The sequence below is a fragment of the Cuculus canorus genome, chromosome 8 (genome assembly GCF_017976375.1).
Source record: "Cuculus canorus isolate bCucCan1 chromosome 8, bCucCan1.pri, whole genome shotgun sequence".
In the NCBI taxonomy this organism is placed as follows: Eukaryota; Metazoa; Chordata; class Aves; order Cuculiformes; family Cuculidae; genus Cuculus; species Cuculus canorus.
In genome coordinates, this window is record NC_071408.1 from 32954977 (window position 1) to 32975456 (window position 20480).

The window sequence follows — 20480 nt, forward strand, 5'->3', positions numbered from 1 at the left end:
TTTACATTTAAGTAAAACCACAGTACGAGACCGACCAGATGCCTGTTGGAAGCAAGGGGAATATTTTCCCTTTACTTTGGGTCTTGGATGAAGCTGTGAATGAGATCAGAGCTAGACCTGATCCGTGGAGGCACACAGGAAAAAGAAATTGTGCTTCTTTATTAAATTGGGCAAGCAAAGTGCTTTATTGAGTGCTGAAATAAGATGAGAGATTCCATGACAAGCTCAGGCTGTTTTTCTTTCCCATGTAGCTCTCATTTAACATAAAAAACCTATCATGCGGCCCTTGATCCTGAGCAATAAATATACTATCTTCCCTAGGAGCATCAAGGCCCTGCTTTATAGCCTTGGCAAAAGAGAGTGTATCAGCCTTGTTGGTTGATTAGTTAATTCAAATAAGAACAGCAAATTCCTAAAACTTTGGCCAAATTAACATCTTCTTGGCTGCTCCAATGAGCCAATACTGTTGCGGAAACCTGGAAGCAGTAGTCAAGTCTTTGATGATTTATTTAGTAGGAGTCATCTAGTAGCTAATTGTCTGCAATTTTAACCTCATTCATGTGCTCTGCTGACTCTTCTTCCAGCATCTGCAGGTCTTTCCTTTAGCTTTCTTAGATCTCTCTATGTAACGTTTCCAGACGGCAGCTCAACTTTATCACAAATAGCTTTACGAACTCGCCAAACCACATCCAAGACCTTCAGACTCAAAAGTAAAAGATAAAATCACCCTCAGAGGGCACCTCACCCATCTCCACCCAAGCACATTAAAAAAAAAAGCCCAGCTTTAGGCTCCAATATTTTATGTTTATAATGAGTCACAGCTTAGAGGTTGGTTATTTTTTCTTGGTGTTGGAATTTTCACCTTTCCATTCTTCTCCTGGATTTTTCACTTAGGTTGATATCGAAAGAGAGAATATACTGGTGAGCCACGTAAAAGCATTGTCCACCCTTCCAGTCTGTACTGAAGATCTCACCATCTCTGTGTTGCTGGTCCTGAAGCGCAGGCCTGACAGCCGCTGCAGCTGTACCACGGGAAGGATGAGTGACGACCAGGCAGCGAGGTTTTGGCCAGGAGCGTCGAATACTTTTGTACCACATTGGCAATAAGTCTTAGCAGAGATCAGTTAACTGAAACGCTCGAGCCATTTGATGGCTGTAACCTAGATCCCTGGGTAAGCTCAGAAAAGAGTCTGATTCACTGTGTGGTTCTGTTTCCACCATGGTTTAAGGATGGTCCTGGTGTCTGTTAAGTCATAAAACTATAACAGTTCTAGTCAGCTTTCTGGTTAGCCTCATGTGATTCTTCACGAGAAAAAGTCCTTCCTGTCATCTTCTGCATTCAGTTATCCTAATGCATGATTCAGGAATTGTCACAGGCCCATTTTGATGTGGCTTCACGCCACAAGTGGATGAAGGGCTCTCTTTGCCTGGTTTCTGCCTCCTGTCTTTATGTTTATGTGTCCCTCGGGAGATGGGAGATACTCTATTTGGGCAATACTATCATCATCATCTGCTATGATCCATGCCTGCAGGAAGATGTTTCTAAGAAGAATGAGTTCTATTTTGCTAATGCAGCCATTGTTTAGATGTAAAATATAATTAGAGTACCCACCCAGGGTGTCTAGTGTTGTGTAATTTCATAGCACTACGTCTAGATGAGCGCTGGCATCCTACCTACCTACTTAACCACACCCAGGAATGCTGGTATTACACAATTACACACATCCTGTTGACTAATTACATAATAACGGGTATTTTTAATATTCAAAGATGCACTGAGATGGGTTACGTAAGGTTTTACGTCACTGCGCATTGAACCCAAAATATAACAGATATATGTAGTGAAGACAGCTTACTGAGCACGGACTCACCTTCCAGCAGACAGCGTATAACACTTGCTGCTTCATACATTTTAAACCTACGTTTGGCAGACCCTCCCTCTCCCACTGCCACTTTGGGCTACACCTGCTTTATGAAACCGTGGAAGTCATTTGGTATTCAGCACAGTCAGAATGTCTGTAGTCTGCCTGCTTCTGAGTTATCATCACTTATCACAACCAGAGATAATTTTTGGCTGAAAAAGCACTCTGACGTGCCTGGAGAAGGAATATTGTTCTTTGCAATGGCAGTTCTGGAAGGAACCTGGAAAATGCACTTACCTACAAAAATATCCCAATACCATTGTTTTAAGAAAATGCTACTGATGAGCTCAAGAAACTTGGATTCGGAACAGATTTTCCACAAGCTGGAGTGGAGTGCCTTGATCCAGGCTCTTGGTCCCTGTGATGAAGATGAGTGGCCAGATGCAGAGTCCGGCTCACCGTTTGGATTTCGGAGCTTTATGATCACAGACTTTTTGTTGTAACCACGTCTTACATGTATCGAAAAAAACTGTTTATGTACTGTAACTTCTAAACTCGTTCATCTGCCAACAGTATCCCGGCCTGTGACCAGCAGGGCAAGGAAAGGGGATTTTCCCCATCTACTCCGCTCAGGTGAGAGCTCATCTGGAGTCGTGAGCACAGGAAGGACATGGATCTGCTGGGGCCAGTCCAGAGGAGGCCACAAAGACCATCTGAGGGCTGGAGCACCTCCTGTACGAGTTGGGGTTGTTCAGCCTGGAGAAGAGAAGGCTCTGGGGAGGCCTTAGAGCAGCTTCCAGGACTGAAAGGGGCTCCAGGAAAGCTGGGGAGGGGCTCTGGATCAGGGAGTGCAGGGATGGGATGAGGGGAATGGTTTTCAGCTGAAAGAGGGGAGATTGAGACGAGACCTTAGGGAGAAATGTTTAACAGTGTTCTCACCTTCAACTATGTGTTTGTTGGGCAACAGTGAAGAGCAACAGCCATTTTGCACAAAACTTCATTTTTTTTTTCCTCTTAACAAATTTGATTTTTAACTTTTCAGTTACTGTGGTGGCAGTAGTTTTTCAAGGCCTTGAGAACAAATCACTGCCCAGGAATTTCATATTGGGCTGTTTCTCTTTTCATGAGGCAAGAGGTTATAGTGCCAAGAGCAGCTTCTTTACTGACAAGCAACTTTTTGCTGCCTTGGAGAGTTAAAAATTGGCATTTCAGTCTAAACATTTGCCCCTGCTGTTGTGAGGCTGCTGAAGTAAACAATACTGCTCAGTTCATGGACATGTGCAAGGCAGCTTCACAACTGCCCCCTCCCCAAATCCCTTTTCTCTATCCCAAGTATCAGCAATAAACTCAGTTTTGTGCTGCCCTTCTTTGCAGCTGGAAGACACTTAAAAAAAGACAGATTTTTTAATTCCTAACCTGGGCTTCCACTGCTTCTTAAGTCTCTTCTCTTATGTTCAATGCTTTCTTTCCTGGTGTGCCTTGCCCATGCTTCTGGCAGACAAGAAATCTCTGAGGGGCAGAGGAACCATCCTCATCCGTACACCCAGGGCACCACCGGCAAGTATGCAGCAACCTGATTCCTGTCGAGAAGCACTTTCTTCTGAGAGCAGTTGTTTAAGAAATTCTTCAAACGCGAAGCCTCAGTTGACACGATTGGTCAAATCCCTCTTTTCCCTTCTTTCCTAAAGTAAAACAAAGCCACGATGAACTTAGGCAATTTGCTATTTTCCCCCAACAGAAATCAAAGAATCACAGAACCATGAAATAGTTTGGGTTTGAAGGAACCTTAAAGCCCATCCATCCCACTGGATCAGGGGCTCCGAGCCCCATCCAACCTGGCCTGGAACCCCTCCAGGGATGGGGCAGCCACCACTGCTCTGGGCACCCTGGGCCAGGGGTCCCCACCCGCACAGCAAAACATTTCTTCCTAAAATCTCAACTCAATTTCCCCTCTTTCAGCTGAAAACCATCTCACTCCATCCTCTCCCTGCACTCCCTGATCCAGAGCCCCTCCCCAGCTTTCCTGGAGCCCCTTTCAGCACTGGAAGCTGCTCTAAGGTCTCTTTGGAGCCTTCTCTTCTCCAGGCTGCACAACCCCAACTCCCTCATCCTGTCCTCATACAGGAGCTGCTCCAGCCCTCGGATCACCTCCGTGGCCTCCTCTGGACTCGCTCCAACAGCTCCATGTCCTCCCTGTGCTGAGGACTCTAGAAATAACGGTGGCTCATTTGCATATATGGTAAACAGTATCTCACTACTGAAAATAATCCCAAAACAAAAACCTGCACCTGGCCAACAACATAAGACCAACTTGCTTCCTGATGTGATTTTAAATGGCTGAGATATTAAAACACTGAAAAACGGGGTTTATAATGGAAATACTGACAGACTATTAACTACAGTGACGCTGCTCTAATAAATGGAATAGCCTGTCGTAATCTCTAGTTCATAAATATGCAAATAGAAGGCAGAGGATTTGCTCCAAAGGATGTCTCTATAATTTTAACTGACCTTTACTGATACTAAACGAGCCTGTTGCTTCTGGTTTGAGCATTAAATAGAAAGTATTGGGAATCTTGTCTCTCCGCATTGAAGGCTCCGGCTTCCATCAGCGCCAACGGCAAAATCCTCGCTACCTCCAACAGGAACGAATCTGGCCCCAGAACATCCAGAACGGGAGACGCCTGGCATTAAACTGAACTCTTGACTGTACTTGATTTTAATTCTGTTCTCATCTGTGTTAATTATTATTACATTAATTCTTCTGTTTGGGAGAAATTAAACACACATTCGCCCCAATGTGTCTGAGAGCTTGACCTGCCAGAAGGCACTCACTGGTTCAGCGATAAACAGGCCATCAACACAATGATATAAATGTTGAATTGTAGCCAGTTTCCTGTTCTGGACCAAATGGAGGTAAATCCACTGACTTAATATTTAATAACCTAAATGTAATTTCTTTTTTGTGCCTCGCATCGCACAGTAAAGAATTGGATGGCTAGCAGTTTTGCAGATTCCCAACCCCTAATTATTTTAAGCTATTCATCCTGGTATCTGTCCATTGATGCTCAGCCAAATTGCCAGCAGGGGAGAGATCTGTCCAATCCAGGAGCTAAATGAGTCACTGAGAGTCAATCTGTTTTTTTCCCTTGCTGCTGGGATTTCCTTGGGTCCTGGCCTCTCTCTGCTCCAATCACACACGCGCGGCTCCAGGCGTGGGTCCTCTTTGGCTTCAGCTGCCTCCTGTCTCCCCGTGTCTGCTCTGCTCATCACAGCTGTCGATGGGCTCTCGCCGGCTGGCCACGGAAGACCAATACTTCCACCGCACTGCTCTTACGGCTCGTGCTCCCGAGGAAAATGAAGACATCTTGGCCTTGTTGAATTTTCTGCTGAAGTAATACATCAGGTATCTAGATGGAAAGCAAACCACACGAATAAAATGTGTCATCTGGGTTAGATACTAATTTATTTGCCTTAAGTTCTGGGAACAATATTTGCACTTTTTCCAGAGAACTCGGTTAAGTTCCAGAGAAACTGAATACTAATACGATTTCTGCAGCATGGAAAACAAATACGAAACAGAGAAAAAATAGACTCATCAGAAATATTAGCTGCTCAGTATTAAAATATCTGACAATGCCGCAAATACAATTTATAAACAGGAACGTTTAGAGCCTAACTGTTCACCAAAAAGCAAATTCCTTGCTTCCTCCCTTTTAGGGTCAGGATTCAATTACACAAAAATATGCAGCAGACTTAAGGACTGCATGTAAGATTAAGATAACTGGTATTTCATGGTAAATGATTAAATTAGCTGACACAGTTTTATCCTGAACTTTGCCATTAAAACTGACATTTTTGTGCCATGCACATTGTAGGCTGCTGGTAATCTAAACTGCCTTTCTTCTTTCAAAGGCTTTAAATAGCTGAAGAACTCTTGTTCTTTACTCTATTTGCAAATGTGTGGAAAATATATCCACATCATAACGAGAGGAAATAAGCATAGGACATTTTTTTCCTCATCTATCATACAAATACCTTTAGAAAACAGCAAGGAAGTTCCAAATGCCCAGATTCAGCTCGGTAATGTGCACTTTAATCAAGTCGTTTATGCGACTCCGCAGAGATGAGAACATGCTGTCCTCCTCACGGTGAGTAAAAATAGAGAAATGACAGAAGCCTCTTACTAAAAGTTTAATTATTCCTAGTATACAATTCTAAAGCACTCTGTGTTTATTCCTCTTCTTTCCAGGGTTGCTTTTTTACGACAGCAGGGAGTTATGGGAGTAATGGTGACAGAAAACAGAGGCAGAACCGGACGGAGGAAATGTTGTCAGAGCTGGTGGTGTAGTCCCTGCCCTTCAGCTGAGCTAACTGGGAAGAACGACTCAACTCCTCCGTGAAGATATTTGGCCTTCAAAGCAACGCGCAGGCACGTGTTGTGGCACACAGCAAAGGTGAGGCCACTCTGATCAGAGGCTTGAACTCTGGCAGAAGCGTATCTTCTGAGCGTTGCTCTGAGACCACCAGAGTGGAGTGGGGAGAAAAGATATGGAAGTGATGAAGAAATGGAGAAAGACGGCAAGACGTGCATCCCTACGAGAGGCCAAGCATGAGCATAAGGAATGGGCTGAAAGAGGTCTCGCGGACAATGGGATAGAAACTCTTTTATTATTCTCCTTGTTTGACTTTTCCTGTGGTCAGAAAAACAGATCTTTGCCCTATTCATGTAAGTACATAGTTACACAAAAGGAGTACGTGACTCTCAACAACAATCTCTCCTCATAATTACAATATTGTATATTTTTAGACAGCCATAAACTTCGAAAGAAGCAGCTCTAACAACGCAAAAGCACAGGGACTGCAACATGAGTGCAGAACAGTGGTCCAGCACGGCCACTCGTTCACAGTCAGGAGCTTTACTTGAGAAAAAGATGCAAAAGGAATAACAATTGTTATCAGGCCAATGTAGCTGGAGAAGCGTCTGGAGCACAAGTCTTATGAGGAGCAGCTGAGGGAATTGTGGTTGTTTGGCCTGGAGACGAGGAGGCTGAGGGGAGACCTCATCACTGTCTACAACTGCCTGAAAGGAGGTTGTAGCGAGGTGGGTGGTGGTCTCTTCAACCAAGTAACGAGTGACAGGACAAGAACAAGTCATACGAGAACAAGTCTTTGGAGAACAAGTCTTACGAGGAGCGGCTGAGAGAGCTGGGGTTGTTCAGCCTGGAGAAGAGGAGGCTGAGGGGAGACCTTATTACTCTCTACAACTACCTGAAAGGAGGTTGTGGAGAGGAGAGAGCTGGGCTCTTCTCCCAAGTGACAGGGGACAGGACAAGAGGGAATGGCCTGAAGCTCCGTCAGGGGAGGTTCAGGTTGGATATCAGAAAAAAATTCTTCACAGAAAGAGTCATTGGGCACTGGCACAGCTGCCCAGGGAGGTGGTCGAGTCACCTTCCCTGGAGGTGTTTAAGGAACGGGTGGATGAAGTGCTGAGGGACATGGTTTAGGGAGTGTTAGGAATGGTTGGACTCGATGATCCAATGGGTCCTTTCCAACCTTGTGATTCTGTGATTCTGTGATTCTGTGACAAGAGGAAATGGCCTCCAGTTGTGCTAAGGGAGGTTTAGGTTGGATATTAGGAAAAGTCTGTTGACTGAAAGAGTGGTGAAGCCCTGGCAGAGGCTGCCCAGGGTAGCAGTGGAGTCCCCATCCCTGGAGGGGTTCATGTCGTGACGTGGTTTAGTAGGCACGATGGTGTTGGACTGGATGATCTTAGAGATTTTTTCCAACCATAATGATTCTGTGATTACAGAATAATACACCTGAATGAGACACAATTCCCCACTCACAGGCTCTGAAAGTTGAAGCTTTAAGAAGTCATGAATGCACCATGCAGTGCTTCTTTCCGTGCACTGGCACGAAGAGTAAACAAACCTCCAAACATGGACTACGCAGTTTGGAAAGGTAAAGACGCGTCTCTGTACCTCAGCTTTTAGTAGTCACGGTCTCTGCTGAAACAGGCAGCGGGAGGTCAACGGACACTGAAGAAGCTGTAGTTCTTATTTCAGCAGAGAATTTGCCCCTTTATTCCTTCTGCAGACTTATCAGAGGTGTGTGCCTAACGGCAAATGTCTGGGTTCCTTGTTAGCCATAAAGAGTTGAGCAAGACTTTGGACTCTTGCATAGAATCATAGAATCACAGAATGGTTTGGGTTGGAAGGGACCTTAAAGCCTGTCTAGTTCCAACCCCTGCCATGGGCAGGGACACCTCCCACTGGCTCAGGGGCTCCAAGCCCCATCCAACCTGGCCCGGAACCCCTCCAGGGATGGGGCAGCCACCGCTGCTCTGGGCACCCTGGGCCAGGGCCTCCCCACCCTCAGCGTGAAGAAATTCTTCCTTATGTCCAGTCTAAATCTGCTCCTCTCCGGTTTGTACCCGTTCCCCCTCGTCCTATCACCACAAGCCTTTATGAATAGCCCTTCACATCTTTTACCTTCTATCAGTTCTAATAAAGAAGAAGAAACACAGGTTTTCACACAGCACCTTCACCAGGAGTTAAAAATCGCAGTTACACACCACTCACAGTCACACCACTACCATCAAAGGATGACTTTCAGTGAAAAGAAATGCCCACAAAGACAGTTTCATTGTTTGAGAACTCATGCAAATGCTGAACAGTGAAACTCAATCTGATTATCAAAAAAATCAAACCTGTATGACCATCTCACAAGCTGTGTTATTCAATTAAAACTTCTCAGCTCTCCTACATAATTTCTTGGCTTTTATACATCACGCAGAAGATAAAGCTACCGGTGCTTCTCTTTGTACGCTTTAAACTTTGAAAACCTTCCACAGCAGAGGTTATATGAATCATCCAGCTTTTCCTATTCCAAAATGTTTCACTGATCATTCATTATTAACTGACTAAAATGAAGATAGCGATGATAAATTTTGCTCTATCTCAAAGTATTAGAAAGGATATGAAAACATCTTGTTCACAGTACTAACTTTTAGATGACATATGAGGGTACAACCCCCGTTTTTTTTCACTGTCACATACAATAAGGCTCTTAATAACCCAGTCACTTATTATTCCATCTTTCCCCCATTCGTAGGCACTACCAGCTTCCGCCGGGTCTGCCACTCGGCACAAACACATTCAAACAATATAACCACGAAGGGACTGGATCCCGGTGACGGGAAGCCTGCCACTGTCAGAAGCTGGGATCCTAACTAATGTCCAGGGTCTTTTTAATTAATATATATCCTCTGAAGAGTTCTACATATCTATAATGCATCGATGGGAATGCTCTGGAAAGAGAATAAGCAGCCTGGGGTTGCTCTTAGATCTGGGAGCAAGATTTTTCAACACGTCAGTAACCGGTACTCTTTTACTAAATATACTGCAATGTAACTGCACAGAAACTCAGAAAATACCACGAGAATGCAATCTTTTTCAGGTGTCTCAACACAGGAATGAAGCACAACCCAAAGAGGAACAACACTACTCCAGAAAAGAAGAAGGGAGTCGTTGATTTCAGTGAGTCGAGACGCTAGGTTGCTGTTTGGCCGTCCAGACAGACGGGTAGAGCAAAGTCAGCAGGGCTGTTTGAGATGTACTCCACAGCTGAATAGCGCAGGACAAAGCTGTTATACTATTTTATTCATTTACCTCTTAAAATCATAGAATCATAGAATGGTTTGGGTTGGAAGGGACCATGAAGGCCACCCAGTCCAACTCTCTGCAGTGAGCAGGAACGTCTTTAACTCAATCAGGTTGCTCCATCCAACCTGGACTTGAACCTTTCCAGGGATGGGGCATCCCCCACTTTGCTGGGGAACCTGGGCCGGTGTCTCACCACCCTCAGCATAGAACAATTCTTCCTATTATCTAGCCTAACCTTCTCCTCTTTTAGATTAAAAATCACCCCTTGTCCTATTGCTACAGACCCTGCTAAAAAGTTTTTTTCCCCATCTTCCGGCCTCTAATTTCACTACAGCCCCCCTCAGCGTGGGCTCTCCAGGCTGGAAAGGGTCAGGTCTATCTGTAAGGGAAGCAGACAGGGACAGGAGTTGTGCAAAGCTGGTCATGGGCTTAAGAAGGGCTTGATTCTGTACCAACAAATCCAACGGGAGTTTGGCTCATGCCCGCAATGGGAGGTGGATCAATGTTCTATGCCAGCTGTTCCCTGCTGGGTAGGGATAATCCCTTTGAAACAAAATATTTAACTGGTTCTCACTCTGTTGTTGTAAGAAGACTTCTCATGATAAAGCTTTCATAAGAATTAAAAGGCGTGTTCCTTTTTTTCCTTCCAAGTACCCCTGTTCCTCTAGTGCACATTAGCCAATCCAAAAAAAAAGATGGGAAACCTGCCGTTAACCACGTGGGTTTACAAAATCACCACAGCAAAGAGTTACGGAGTGGATCATCTCTGTGTTCTCTTGGCTGTGCCAGCACTTCTCCTTGCAGTCTCCTCAGCCAGAAGATGCAGCAAGGAGGCAAGTTGGTTCAAACAGCTATGGCTGAGGTGGGATGCCACGGGCAGAAACAAGACAGCTGAGGTCCCTGCAGGCAAATAGAAAAAACAAACTGCCAACAGTCACAAAGGGTGTCATGCAGAAGATAGTCTCAGAATGGTTTGGGTTGGAAGGGACCTTAAAACCCATCCAGTTCCACCCCTGCCATGGGCAGGGACACCTCCCACTGGATCAGGGGCTCCAAGCCCCATCCAACCTGGCCTGGAACCCCTCCAGGGATGGGGCAGCCACCACTGCTCTGGGCCTCCTCACCCTCATTGTGAAGAATTTCTTCTCAATGTCTAAACTAAATCTAAATCTTCTCCCTTCCAATTTAAAGCCATTTCCTGTCATCTCATCACTCCAGGCCCTTGGAAAAAGCCCCTCCCCAGCTTTCCTGGAGGCCCTTTCAGCACTGGAAGCTGCTCTAAGGTCTCCCCGGAGCCTTCTCTTCTCCAGGCTGAACAACCCCAACTCTCTCAGCCTGTCCTCATGGCAGAGGTGCTCCAGCTCCCAGAGTGTAGGAACAGCATTAGAGAGACCATCATGTGTGTGTCCTGCAGACTGGATCCAAGTAGAGCATTCAGTCTCAGTCGCTGTTTCTGTGTTTTGTTTTTATGTTTCACAGGGGAAATGAGGTTCTGAAGCACGGCAGAAGCTGCCCAGGTGGCTCTGCAGGTCAGCAGCTCACGGCGCTGCTTCACGTGTTAGTCAAGTTCCAAACCAGTGTGAAAGCTGTGCCCGTTACCGCAGCTTTCAGTTTGGTTCCCTCCCTCTCGCCCCTCTGGCTGAGATCCATTTGGCTAACAGACCTCGAACACAAAGTCTGCTAAGTTTTATAAAGCAATTATTTAATTTAAAAAGTCTCTTTCATTGCAGTCTAATGAGATTTCCATAAAACGCAGAGCCCTCCACGTCCTCCTGGGAACCTTTGTTTACTCCACAAACCACCACCCTTTTTGAAAAGCCCTACAAGACTTAAAGCAAGGAAACTTCCAGAGACAGAGCTGTTTGGTCTGGCAAGCGGGACCCGAGCTTTCCATAGTTACGTCCTCCAGAAGCACCAAACGCACGGAATCACTTGAGCTTAAGAGACTGTGACATTTTTATAGAATGAGAGGAGGAACTGAGAGCTGCAACGACAGAGCCGGGAGCTGCATCTGGCCCGTGGTTCCACGGAGCAGTCTCCTTATAGATTTTTATGGCTCTCCTAGCCCTAATATTAAACACTTGACCTTTTTGTCAAATACTATTTTAGATTATTGGGTTACATGATTAGTTACTAAATATACCGCCTACAGTAAATAGGAAATTGTGTAGTCCGATGCTTCAGCCTCAGACCTTTCAGGTATTGCTCCCTTGGCATTCAACATTCCACCATCGAGTCCCCTTGTATGAACCGAAACCACTCGGTAAGCAAGAAGTGCACAGCACTTTTGGTAATCCCTGTTCTAGTAATTCCAATTTTTGGCACTATGATGTAAATATATTCCACTCTCTTTCTTGTGTACTTTATGATAACATGGTGACCTTGAATTTTTGTGAAACAAATAAAATATTGTTTTCTTAATCAAGTGGGTTACAGCCAAGTTTTTAGCAATTCCATTGTATTTTCTTATGGTTTAATTGATGAATGGTAATGTCCCGCTTTACTGCACGTCAAGGAAGGGTGGGGAGAGGCTCTTTCAGAGAGTGTAGGGATAGGACGAGGGAGAGCAGTTTTAAGCTGAAAGAGGGGAAGATTTAGATGAGCTATTGAGGAAGAAATTCTCCACACTGATGGTGGGGAGGCCCTGGCCCAGGGTGCCCAGAGCAGTGGTGGCTGCCCCATCCCTGGAGGGGTTCCAGGCCAGTTTGGACGGGGCTTGGAGCAACAGGACCCACTGGAATGTTTCCCTGCCCATGGCAGGGGCGTTGGAACTGGATGATCTTTAAGGTCCCTTCCAACCCAACCCATTCTATGATTTTCACACAGGGCACAGGGATTTCTGAGGTAGCACTATGAGAACGGGGATGTCGTCTTTCCTTTGCCTCTCCCTGCTGAACTGATAGCTTTGATGAGAACAATGTAAGCCCTGGTGAAGTACAACAAAGAGCCAAACAACTCAGCTTAGTCTCCCACCTACAAATAACTGCATTTACCTTTTAAAGTTCTGTAAACTTCCCAGTTTGACCCTGCCCTGTGCCTCTCTCCCAGGTAAACTTCCCATTCATCCTCTCTCCTCCCTGATACAACATCCCCACATCGGAAGTGGAATTAATAATTTGGTTTTTTCACTTGTCTTTCCCAGCACTTTCACACCCCTGTTTGGGAAACCCTGCTGTAAACTTAGCCCCTACCTCCCATAAATCCCACCTCAAATATTTGGATTTAAAGGCATGTGGTTACAGACAGCGTGACCCTGAACTTGTGAGTATTTATAATAGACCAAAGAGATCAAAATTCTTCCTGGAACTTAAAATGGTCTTAATAGGAACGGAACAAAATGCTCGTGCGGACACATCTATCACCCTTGGAGGATAAGCTGCACAAGGAAGAAAAAAGAGCCTTATTAGTAAACATCGTGGAGCAGATTTAGAAGAGCACCCCATGGAGTCCATGTAACATATTTATAGCGTTCAAATTCAGCGTGGACAGAGAGAGATTTAAGATTTGGGTAACCGGTTCCTCAGTACCAGCATGTGACTGAACTGCTTTATTTTTCATCAGACTGGATCTGATTCCGATACTGGTACAGCTCCAGTCCTGGTCTTCAGCTCCCATATCAGTAGACGGGCGTGAAGCAGGGAAAGCACTAAACAAGAAAAGACAAAGTAAAATAGTTGTGCCATGCGTAAGATCTTCAATAGTTCTTTTTATTGCTGCCACTCCAACCCTTTTATCTAAGCAGTTGGCACAGAGGAGATCAAAAAAGAAGTTTCTAGAACACAGAAGGTTCATTGGCCCCCCTTAAGAATTTGGCCCAAGAAGTACGATCACTGTTCGTGCCACAGCTGGCCTTGGTCACTGGTTTTGCTGCTTTACCAAATCTTTTCTCTAAAGAAAAAGCATTCTAATCCTGTGTAATTACAGTATTGCCTTAACCCTGTAAGTCCACAGAGCTCCTCCGGGACCCCCTGAGTGCAGAGAAGAGCAATAGGTAAAAATGGTTATGAAGTTGGTGCTTAACACATAGAGCTTTCTTTGATGAAGTCTTGTGTCACGCTCTGGACTGAAGATAAAAAAAGCGATATATGCATAAACCAGTTTCAAACACACGACGAAAATTGCCTTCTTACCCACTTATGTCCTAAATCAGCACTTTTCTAGTCTGTACTGCTTATCAGAAGACTTCTGGAGTAGCATTTTACTTGCATAAATCCCATTAGCCATATCCATTGATGAGCTTTTCCCAAACAGTGCAATAATGGAAGTTAAACACAAAGCACATAGCAGGAAGTCATAGCAGAGCCGCAGAGAGTATGCCAAGGGTGCTGGCACCCAGAAGCCGGCCAGGAAACTCCCCCAGCTGAAAGCCACTCAAATTACTGAGCTGTCAGTCACAAAGTAGGACATGAAGTTCTTCTCGGCAGTCAGTGGACGTTAGCCAGTTATCTGTAGGAAATCATGTTATTTATTCTCAGAACTGGAATTAGGAAACAACTAGATTTCACTGAATCAGTCTGTGGTCCCAAGCGCTCCAAAGCATGCCGTGTCCACTCTCCTCTGTCCATCCGAAGGATCGCTTTTCTTGCGTACCCAACACCTACTGACGCTCACGGGTAGCCCTGATGCAAAATCTCTCTCGAGAGCAAGAGAGCTATTCCACGTTTACAACTGACTCTAAGGAGATATAAAAATTCAGATTCCAGCTCTAGAAGCTGGAATTTCCCATTTTCCAGCTACGCCCCTCCAGCTTCTGCTGTCATACTGCACAGTTTTCAAGCACAATTTATCAGTTGTGATATATGTTATAACCTCCCACAGTCAATCAGATTTGCAGATGTTTGCTCTCTTCAATATTTCCTACGGAGTTTAAATGGATTTAGGTGGTACAGAACAAACACAGATATCTGATAGAAATCATTATGGCCTTTGGCCAAAACTCATGTTTTAGCTGTGGGCTTGTTTTCCTATGGCTAACTGTTTTTTCCTCATTATATCTAGCAGAAAGGATAACATTTGCTGAGAAACAATTTTCTTACACATCAGGCCAAAACACAGTGGCTTGAGGATCTCCAGGTCTGCTCTGCAACCAGACACATCCCGGGCACCATCCGCCCGTCTGCGTGAATGTCAGCACAGGGACTCTGCTGCAGCCAGGACGCCTTGAGAAACCAGTTAGTCATGCTGAGAAAGTCAAATCTCCTCTGTCACAACATTCTAATGATGATTAGACCGGGTCCATAGCTCAAAAAAAATGAGAACATGCATCTGTAAGGACAGAAAATTGACACATGGGAAGTGGAAGGTGTTATAAATAGTTGCTGGCATTAACACAATGTGTTATATTCTGAAAAGCAAAGCATAGCAAATATGTCTTTTCAAAACACAAAAGCAAAAACTTTGCCTTTACCCACTGATGTTTCTAAGCTATTTATGCTCAGTCCAGCTCCTGCCAGCTTATCACAAGCTGCATGTTTTCATTGCAATCTACTGCACAGCATCACTCCGGCTCCGCTGGCATTTGTGTTATGAGAAAACAAGATGAATTTCACTAATTTGCTTCGCTCCTACCCTACATCAACTCCTGTATGCAAACCCCCCTTTCTCTCTGTAGCACTGGTGGGATGGTAGTGGTGGGCCAGGTTCCACAGCTCACTCATCCGGCTCCTCCTCTGCTTTGGCACCTGTCAGCCCCCACGATTTTGGTGCAGAATGCAGGCGTGAACATTTCACTGGGACGGTTTATGTCTCGTTCACCAAACGCCACAGCAGGGAAAGGAGAAAGGTCAGATGGCCTTACTCATAGGGGTTTATTTTGAGAGATCTTCCAGTGGTGTATCTGTGGCCTCCAGGACACCCTCCTTGTGGTTATATTGAAACAGCTGAGGATGGTGAACTGAACAGATTCTGGAGTATTTATTTAGATAGAATAATTAATGATAGAATGGTTTGGATTGGAAGGGACCTCAAAGCCCATCCAGTTCCACTTACGGACAGGGACATCTCCCACTGGCTCAGGGGCTCCAAGCCCCATCCAACCTGGCCTGGAACCCCTCCAGGGATGGGGCACCACCACTGCTCTGGGCACCCTGGGCCAGGGCCTCCTCACCCTCACAGCAAAACATTTCTCCCTAAGATCTCATCTCAATCTCCCCTCTTTCAGCTGAAAATCCTTCCCCTTCGCCCTATTCCCGCAGTCCCTGATCCAGAGCCCCTTCCCTGTGGGCCTCAGCTGAGGCTCACAAAACACATACAGGGTAATTTCAATGCCGTTTTTACTGATGGCAGAAAAGAACGAAAGTGAAACCTGACCAACACAATGACATGTTGCTTAAAGAAGCAGCAAAGCCTTTTCAAGACTAGATACCATATAAATCGCCATTAGCAAATCTGTACACCAACCAAAGATGTAGTCCAACGATACATTCCAAACAAATGGCTGGGCATTTAAGCTAAATCTTGTTTGGCACAGCGCAGGTTGGAGCTCCAGACGGACGTAAGCCTGGGGGGAAAGACGTCTGCCTACAGAGTAATTGTTAATACTGAAGTGAGATTTTATATCATCTTCCCCCATTCTGCGTCTTTATCAAGGGGTTCCACCCTCCCTTTCCCACCCAGGGGTCACATCACTTCACCTGGTACTTTCACTGGTTGATTAAACCAACCCAGGGATTACCTGGTAATAGATTATGGATCTATTAGACCGGGTCTCACTGTGAGACCTCTGCAGATGATCAGCTGTGCAGAACATCCTCACCCTACAGACTAGAATTCCTAAATTACAGCTAAACGTATTCTTCCAGTTAACAGTCAGATTATACGCCCTGACCAGTGACATCAGCAATTTTACAGGAAAGGCAGAGGATTCTTGTCACGATATGGTTACACAGCTTCATACAGCCCTTCACCCCTTCTTTAATGCATTATTTTCACTTAATATTGCTAATCCTCCCCGCGCTCCCACACTGCATCCGAGCCAGATGAAAGTCCAGACGCGATGTCTGCTTCCTGTTTGCTGTTACACGTCGCTGCTGTGGCAAAATGGTTGACAAGAGAGGAGAAAGTCTTTGAAGCGTTCTGACAATCTTTGTCAAGAACATCCCAGCAGCACGGATAAATGTTTTTTCTCTCCCAGGCCTCAGAGCCTAAAATACCAACGGGTTCGCTGCTGTTACCTGTCGTATTCAAAACCCATACGAAACCACTAGAGGATATTGTGAAATGGCATAGGCTACAATGTCATCAATATCCTGATGACACCAAGGTCTCCTTTTCATTGAAGCCATATGTTACAGGTTCCTTGTGTCTGGCAGAGATAAGAAGTGGATGAAAGCCAGTTGGCTGAGGCTTTCTCTAGATAAGATGAAGGTAGTGTATGGGTTTGGCAAGGGAAAAGTGTTTTGAATTGACAAAAATCTGCTTTCAAAGTTGAGGGAGATTCCTATTTTCAAAATGCAACAACAATTTGCCACCTTCTACCTCATCTTGGAGTCCCAGCCACAAAAATGACCCAAATCATTTGTCTCTTGCTAGACTCTACTCACTAGGTGCTCACTGGGTTTCAGTTGACTGGTCTGTTGTTGACCAGGCTCACAGGTCAATGAAAGTCCTACTATGTCTTTGTCCTTACTTTCAGATGTTGTCTAGCCTATCCATAGAGATCTCCAGTGACAAAGGCTCTACTCCTTCTTCATCTACCGCGGCGTGCCACCAGATTCCTAACAGAACACCAAGTATGTCTTTATGGTTAAGCGACATCTTTCTCCCTGCAGGTGAAGCCAACTGATGCTTACTTTCCCCCAGGAACATAACCGCATAACTGTTCCTTTTCTTTGGAGCAGTGCTTCTCATGTAGTTGGAAATCTCTTTCTTTAAGACTCCTTTAAGACTTTCTTACCTTCTTTAAGACTCCTCTTGTTTAGGTAGACAACCTCATGTCATTCAATCTCTCCTCGCAGATTATTATTTCTTCAGACCTCCGATTACTCGAGGGTCTGGAACTGGATGATCTTTAAGGTCCCTTCCAACCCAAACTATACTATGATACTCTTTTTGCCCTCTTCTCCAGCTGGGCTGTATTTCTTGAAATGCAAGCCCCAAAAGAAGATCACAGTAAATCAAGTGACTTTTTAAGCTTCTGTTGGATACAGGTAGGCAGCGGCACTGTTTCTGCTCTAGGCCCTTCGGGCATGTTTACTGGGTGGAAGATCTTTGCTTGTTATCTCTCCTGCAATATGATAGCATGCAGCTTAGCTGTGCTCAGCCCCCCAAACAAAATTGCACTTTGATAGCCCAGAGACACACAGCTCAATGCAAACCCAATATATTCTACACTCATTTTCCAAATTCACAGCAACATTTTAGGCAACATCAGGTTCCTCTAAGATGTCCATCCTTTTTTGCCTGCAATTCAGAGCTGTCGTCTTAACTGTTGAGCCTCCCTCACATCACATCACCTTTCTTTGACCTTAGTCCCACCATTAAGTGGAACCTTTCTGCTATAAAGCATTCTGTCCTGATCGTCTCTCCTGTCCAAAGCTGCTGATTCTTCCAAAAGCTCAAGTCTTTATTGCTCCTTTTAAAGCCTTTCCTTAGTCCTTGCAGAATTTTCCGCTCTCCGTCCCCACACCCAAAGGGAGAAGCAAGAGGAATTAATTTTCTCAGCCCATTTGACTTGATGATCATCAAGGTTAATAATCTACTGCTGCCCCTTGACTGGCTGGCACGGACACGGCTCTGTCAGAGCTGCAACGCAGCCCTTCCCCAAGCCCAGCTCGAAGCCATAAACTGGATACAGACACATGCACGTACCAGCCACCACAAGATCGCCCTTGGCCACGTCGTGCTGGCAAGGGAGATGGGTTCATCCCTTTCACAAGCTGACTTCATCATTTGCATATGTCTCTTGTCTTTTATTTCTATGGTGCCACACTGTCGCTATAGGACTGTTCTGGAAGCGCAGAGGGAGCCTTCTCTGGAGCTCTGACTGATACAGGATAAGGCTGCTTACTCTATTGCAGGGCAGAGAAGGATGAATTAAAAAGAACAAATTACACGTGTTCTCCATGCTTTGCATGAGCTGCCAAAAGCAAGCTGGCCTGAGTACATTGATCATAGAGCGGCTTGAGTTGAAAGGGGCCTTAAAGATCATCGAATTCCACTCCCCCTGCCATGGGCAGGGACACCTCCCACTGGATCAAGTTGCTCCAAGCCCCATCCAACCTGGCCTGGAACACCTCCAGGGATGGGGCAGCCACCGCTTCCCTGGGCAACCTGGGCCAGTGTCCCACCACTCTCCTAGTGAAGAAATTCTTCCTTATGCCTAGTCTAAATCTTCCCCTCTCCAGTTTACTGCCATTCCCCCTCATCTCATCACTCCGTGCCTATGTAAGAAGGCCTTCTCCAGCTTTCTTCTAGCCCTCTTCAGGTACTGGAAGGTCACTATAAGGTCTCCTCGGAGTCTTCTCTTCTCCAGTCTGAACAACCCCAACTCTCCCACCTTGTCCTTGTATGGGAGGTGCTCCAGCCCTCAGATCATCTTCGTGGCCTCTTCTGGACCTGTTCCAACAGTTCCACCTCCTTTTTTTTGTTGAGGATTCCAGAACCGGACACAATACTACAGGTGGGGTCTCACGAGAGAGGAATAGAGGGGCAGAACCCCCTCTTTCGACGTGCTGGCTATGCTTCTATTGATGCAGCCCAGGATACGGTTGGTTGCACACAATGATGCCTGGCTTTCTCCAGGAAAAGTGAACCAGGCACGTATTCTCTAATTTGGGCAAAGTAGCTCTGCAGGCTACTGCAGAGGCACTGCGCCTCTTAGAAGGGCTCACCGCCAGGTCCAGTGGAAACAGGGGACTGGGAGAGCGAGAGATTCTGTGGCAAATAACTAAAAGGAAGATTATATTAAAGGAAATTTATACAAGGACAGGGAGGATGACCAAACAAAAGCCATGCTGGTCACTTCCTAATTACTCTACCTGCTAAAGAGAGAGGCAATATTTATGTAAATTACACAGTCTCACATAGCACAAAGAAGTTACTGTTCTTCCTCCCTTGCACTCAATGAAATTTATGATTCTGCAATTTATTAAATCCTTTTCTCACATGTGGAAATAAAAAATAATAATAATGGCCATCTTTGCGACAGCCCCAGAAGAGGACAAGAGGCAGCAGCTGAGGCCAACTGCGCGCCGAGGCTCCACGCAGGACCCAGGAGCATTAAAGAGGGGAGGCAGACACTTTAGAAACACTCCTGATAGTGCTGGTGTTCAGGTTAGGCTGCCCAGGGAGAGAACTCACCCGGTCTCAAGTCCTCACCAGCGATTTTCGGTGACCGTAGTGCCATTTATGGAGCAGTACCCCAGATCGGTGGCGCAAGCAGCCAAGATCTCAGGGCTTGCAGATCCCATTTGAAGGGGAACGCTGTGGGGCCCTCGTGTTTCATGCCTCGGAATGACAAACTCTGCAGTGACCATCTTAGGACTTAACATATAAATGCATTTAGTATAAACAACAGCCCTGAAGAACTGGAAGCTTTATGATCTGCATATCGGAGTCTTTCGCAGTGTTTTAGGGAAAGAAAATATGTAAATACGCTAAAAACCTCTGGTTAAAAAAGAAATGACAGCAGCCTCGCACTCAAGGGGAAAGGGCAGTGTGGCTAAGTGCAAAGAACAGCTGGGCTATGTGTAACGTTACTGTTATTCTTCCGTGCTTCCTCTAGGATGAACCAAAGACCTCGTTTTGTTGGATGCTGAATACCCTAAAGTCCCATTACACATCTCAGGAAAGGACCTTAATGGTTTTATTGGGACCCATATCTGCACGTATAACGCGGCCTTTGAAGATGAAAGGTTTTTTTTTTCTCTCAGCTTCCATTTGTTGCCTCTTGGTTGACATGTTCCTACATGGACACTCAATCCCCAGATATCTGTTGCCTAATCAGGGACAT

At 45.5% G+C, this 20480-nt stretch overlaps 1 long non-coding RNA gene across 9 annotated transcripts in view; it reads right to left on the minus strand.

Moving 5' to 3' along the window:
• Window positions 1-20480, minus strand: part of LOC128852839 (uncharacterized) — a 298105-nt gene that overhangs the window by 32750 nt on the left and 244875 nt on the right. For all 9 annotated transcript variants that reach the window (XR_008450906.1, XR_008450904.1, XR_008450901.1 and 6 more), the window contains 2 exons: window positions 4374-5272; window positions 3279-3544 (listed from right to left, as the gene is read on the minus strand). This is a non-coding gene — a long non-coding RNA (uncharacterized LOC128852839). The remainder of the gene's footprint in view (window positions 1-3278; window positions 3545-4373; window positions 5273-20480) is intronic.